Source organism: Perca flavescens, chromosome 15 (genome assembly GCF_004354835.1).
Source record: "Perca flavescens isolate YP-PL-M2 chromosome 15, PFLA_1.0, whole genome shotgun sequence".
NCBI lineage: Eukaryota > Metazoa > Chordata > Actinopteri > Perciformes > Percidae > Perca > Perca flavescens.
Window position 1 is genome coordinate 13,481,855 of NC_041345.1, and position 6,000 is coordinate 13,487,854.

Here is a 6,000-nt window from a genome sequence, read left to right on the forward strand (position 1 = left end):
TTCCAAGTGCCAGTCATGGAGCTTATGACTGCCTAGTATCTAAGCAGATTGTATATTTTTAAAGTGCTAGATGTATTCAATGAGGAGCCATCCAGTGTAGGACATGGATGTGTTTAAGGGCTCTGGCAACCGGCACAGGGGCCTGGCAGCTGCGCAGAATTCTTTTATATCTTGCTATGACTGGCACTTTTATACACACACACAGGCATGCATGCATGAGTTCCTGCTCTGTCTCTCCCTCTGTATGTCTCTCTCTGTAATACGTTCACTCACCACTCGTGCCATTATACATGCTGATATCCCTTTTCATCGTGGGTGAGGCTACTACAGAGCACGGCTAGGAGAAAGAGGTTCTGTGTGTGTGTGTGTGTGTGTGTGTGTGTGTGTGTGTGTAGCAGCTTAAACTGCTGCATGCATGTGTCTTCATCATCCTGAGAGGTCTGCGCAGAATGTGCAACAGAGCATCAGTTGTTTCGACCACCTGCATCCCAGGATAGGGGAGATTTATTTCTGATTTCTTTTTATATCTGGCAGCTTTCACAAGAGAGGACAATAGATCTGCCCTACCTGTTGATCAAATTTACCATGGGAGAGAGAGAGAGAGAGAGAGAGAGAGAGAGAGAGAGAGTGTGAGGTCTGTCTTTGAAATATCTAATGAACCAATCTACTTCACACTTGGTTTCCTGTGTACCCAATGAACTTGGGGTTTGGAATGTGGAGCAGTTTGCAGAGCGTTGGATATTAAACTGTGAATAAAACTAAAAGACCGCGGAAAAAAAAGCACTGCCATATTGCTGGCTCTTCCGTGTCTACCCTTCATAATTAAGGTCCATCTTAAATTCACTCGGATCATTTTGTTTAGAGAAAACTCAATCAAAAGGCATTTTTGCTGACTCTAGATCATCATATAGAAACTATATGGTATTAAGTTGCTGTGAGCTGTAAATTCACCACTTCTTCCTTCTCACACAGACTCACCCTATGCTCACCCTGGGTCCGGTTGTTCAAGTGTGCTGTTAACTTATAACACTAATATCATTGACAAAAAGACACTAAAATGTAGTTAAAGAAAAACTCTCTTTATTTGCATTGCCTTCCACCTTTTTCTCCGGCCCCTCTGTCTCTCTCTCTCTCTCTCTCTCTCTCTGTGCACACACACCCGGATCAGTCTCTGTGAGTCCGTCTCTGTACTCTGTCTGGTTCTGGTGGTTGATTAACACAGATATTTGCTGATTGCTCTCATAAGGAGCCAGATTGGGTGGTGCATATCCTTCGCATTCCACTTCCGGGATTGCTCCGGTGCTGCAGGAAATTCCGCCGGATGATAAATTCGGTGGATTTATGAGGATTATTGTTGACTGCTCCTCAGATCTCTGAATGGTAAATTGAGACAGCTAGCTAGACTATCTGTCCAATCTGACTTTTCTCTTGCACAACTATTTTGCAGCGGCTCTGTGCAGAGTTTAGCACAGCCCATGACGATTCTGATTGGTTTAAAGACATGCCATTAAACCAGAGCACGTTTTCCTCCCATCCCCGAATGCTATGTGGAGTAGCCAGACCTTCCTTCAGCGCGCTTTGGAGGAGGGTCTGTTAAAGCGAAACTATGCTATGTGAAACACACCTAATCATGCATACACACAGTTCAATTGTTGGCACTTGTATAGACGTGAAGGAACACGTAGCCACAGACAGGCCCATATTCCACTGTCCCCAAGCAGTAGCTATTGTATTGTGATAAATGGAGTGTCTCCTGTCCATGTAGCCACAAGGCCCTGCAGCCGTCCACTGGGAGCCTGGAGATGCTTGGTGGCCTTTCTATCAGGTTTCCTGTCTCCTGACTCAGCACCAGCTGTGCACACCAGCAGGAAAAAGAACATGCAAAGGGTAAACATAATTCACTGGAGATTCATGGTATAGTATGACCCTAAGGCACTCAGTTAGACAATAGTCTTTCTTTTACCTGACAACGAGCCAGGCAAAGCTTTTCGGAGGAAGGATCATCATGCTCTGTGGGATAATGGCCCCTATGATGTCATGTAGAAGCAGAATATATAGGGTACTTACAGAGAATGTGTCAACATGATGAAAATGCTGAATGTTTTGTAATGGCATACTATAAAAAGCCCTGTTTAAGTGTAAATACGTTTGTGGCAGCTTGTTCTAGATCATCTGGATATGATTGCTGCCTGTTTACATCACAGCAAAACTGCATCCCGTACACAGACACTTAATCAGAAGCGGAACTTGGCAAATTTGTCTTGTGGTTTGAAGACAATCTCTGACAGTTGCCCTGGCTGACTGTATGCCCAGAAGCCACTCTAACATTGAAGGAGACCGAGCTTTTATGGCAACAATGGCAGGCGTGCCAGCGGAGCCAGGCAGTCATCATGGTAGCGAACATGGTGGGCTGTCAGAGAGAGCAGTGTGGCACACTGTGTAGTTCAAGCGCCTGCTCTCCTCATAATGGAACAGCTGTTTGGAGCGCGGTGCGCCAGGGCGCTGGAGCACAGAGTAAATAGAGGAGAAGAGCAATGTAAACAGAGATGGGATGGCGGGAGCTGCTTCCCTGCTACCGTGAAAGGGGGTAAACACCCCAGAGATTTAGACGGAGGGGTTGTCGACACAGGAATGCACAAACACCACTACACAGGAGGGTGTGGAAAGAAAGGGGGGTGTATTGTGAAATAATGAAACAGTAATGCTCTACTCCAGCCTCAGGTTCCCATACAATTACCTGATCTGTATGTTTTTATTTTGATAAGACCGAAACTGCTACCTTGGAGACCAATCCTAGTTTCTCACATTTTAAATCTTAATATTAACATATGGGTTAATTATCAACCACATGCCTTAATTTGATTAGATTTTGGCCGCAACTGATTTATTGAGCTCATAGCTGATCTCCCTCTTAAGAGGGCCAAAGGCCTTTCTTTATTATTTATGAGATATAGAGCGTTTCCAGCTGTCCTGCACTAATAAATGGGATAGTACGAGAAGGCGCCTGACCCCTTTTATGACAGGCTGTAACTTTTCCAGCTGTTGGGTCAGTAGAATACTATGGACAGTGAGAGAACAACTGTGGTTGTTGGCACAGTATTGTTTTGACACAGAAAGACGATGTTAGATCAAACCCAGAATCATGTAGGTGTTGAGGTCAATTATAGCACCAAAAGTGACAACCAGCCCCTCTGATTGTGCAGACGGGCTCAGATGACTGCTGAACTCACATCATCTTGCGTCTTGTTTCTACAGCTAGGTCATGTACACAAAATTGGGGCTGGGAAAATTTGTATCTTTTGGATTCAGAGACCCATTATGAAACTGCATCTATCCCCTGAGTACACCGTATTCTGAGATTGCTGCCAAGCTAGGTTATGAGGGAGCAGTTTAGGCCAGATAAATATCTGAGATAGTTGGAGACCGTGTGGCTATTAAATCTCCTTTCTCTCTGAACCTAAACTCTCGTGGGGAAAATAACCCCCCGAGTGCACCATCCTCCTCAAATTGTATACTCAAATGAACATGCTGGATTCTCCTTTCTGGACATCTTTTTTTTCATTTTTGATCAAAGGAAATATATGGAAAAGGTGTTAGAGGGATATTTTTTGGATAAAAGATGACGTGACACAATATTACCCACAAACAAAAAGTCCCTGATAAAGAGTCATGTATTTGTTTTTTTTGTCAGCGCCATGTAAAAAGGGTGGCAATGTTACATCAGAGTTTGTGAGCAACATATAGTATGTAGCGAGGAGCAACAGTAATCCCATGTAATACTGTGAAAAGCTCTTTTAGCATAGCTGATACAGAATCTTTACAAGCCACTAATAATGAGCAACAGAGAAATGGATTAGGGGTGGCATGGCTGGATCTGGGCCACGGCAAGCAACACACAGCACAGTTAGTGAGTTGACTGCTGGCATATGTGTCTATGCAACACAGGAGTATGCATTACTCTGGTGTATCCCTGTGAGGAAGTGTAGGTATTTGCAAACAGCAGGTGGTTCAGCATTCTAGTCACCTCTGAAAGACTTCCATTGTGCATGCTGTAAACGTGCACACAGTTTCAGTTTTTGGAGGTTTCATGCACTTAAAATTGTTTGAAGACTCAAATGTATCCCTTAACAAATGATGGCGGGATTGTTTACCATAAGATCCACTGAAAGACTTTCAAACTTGCCTGTAATTTTCCTTTTTGCATTTACACTTTTACAGTTTTTTACAATCACTTTGGCGCTAATTTCAGAACCTTGACGTCATTTTTCAAAACTCTAGACACAAAACTCAAAACGATCATCACTTGTAACACAGGCTATCCAATGTTCAAAACATTGCATTGTGCATTCATATCTTTAAATAAATATTGCACATGCACAACCATTGGTTCAAAAAACAAATTTATGGTGAAATACCATTGAAACATTACTTTAGATCACCCACACACAAGCTACCCATAGTTTCACTGTGTCATCGTTCGTACAATCATTAAATATTGTAGTACAAAATAGGTGATACATGTTTCATTATGGTACTAGATGTAAATACATCCCTGTAAAAGTACTGAAGTAGTAGAGAGAATACTACAGACACAGTGAAATCATTGAACAAAACCTGAAATGTATTGATGAAAAACAATACAGTACGATCACAACATAGGTTTATTTGAATCAAAGCAAAATAATTAGCTACAAAATAGAAAAGAAAAGACAGTACTGTAAAACATCAAATGCAGTGTTCCTCAACTTGCTTGTACTTTACAGTAAAAAGCAAAACAAAGAAGTGATTACTGTACATATATATATATATATATATATATATATATATATATATATATATATCAATCATCAGTAACGAGTTGGCAGATTTGGACCAGCAATTCCAAGGGCCTGCATCGATACAGTGCAGTACTGTCAATATTGTAAATAGTCTCAAAGGTGGTACATGGGACCATAGAAACAGTGTCTGATAAACAGTAGTACATTACAGTAAAGAATGATGATGAAATATTACATCCATAGAGCATGTAGTCTAATTGGTTCATGCTCCACGCTAATTGGTGACAATGAATCTTGTTACAGTTTTTTACAATCACTTTGCTACTAATTTCAGAACCTTGACGTCATTTTTCAAAACTCTAGACACAAAACTCACAACCAATGATCAAAATATACATTTTTCAAAACTCTAACACTTTTTTCAATTGCTTGGATACAATACACATAAACAAAAGATCATTTGTTCATTTAACAAAGATCACTTGTTCAATATGACACAACTTAAGATCAAAGTACTACTATTTCAAAAAGCAATTCACACATTACATTTCAGATAATTGTCTATTCATTTCATTACAATCATCTAACTATCAATCCATACAACTACTCAAAATGATAAGTAACTGTTGCATTCCATGCCAATCTCTAGGTATGATATATATATATATATATATATATATATATATATATATATATATATATATATATATATATATATATATATATGTGTGTGTGTATATATATATATATGTGTGTGTGTGTCTTGTCGTTGCAAATGAGAATTTGTTCTCAATCGACTTACCTGGATATATATATATATATATATATTATACCACATTGGTCTGTAGTATTCTCTCTACTACTGCAGTACTTTTACAGGGATGTATTTACTTGTAGTACCATAATGAAACATGTATCACCTATTTTGTACTACAATATTTAATGATTGACAAAATGACACAATCCAATGTTTTGAACATTGGATAGCCTGTGTTACAAGTGATGACTGTTGTGAGTTTTGTGTCTAGAGTTTTGAAAAATCACATCAAGGTTATGAAATTAGTAGCAAAGTGATTGTAAAAAACTGTATCTTGAAACTTTCATGATCTAAACATGGAATATTGTTTGTCTGTTTCCATACAACTATGCATTGAGAGTAATGCAACAGTTACTTATCATTTTGAGTAGTTGTATCAATTGATAGTTAGATAATTGTAATGAA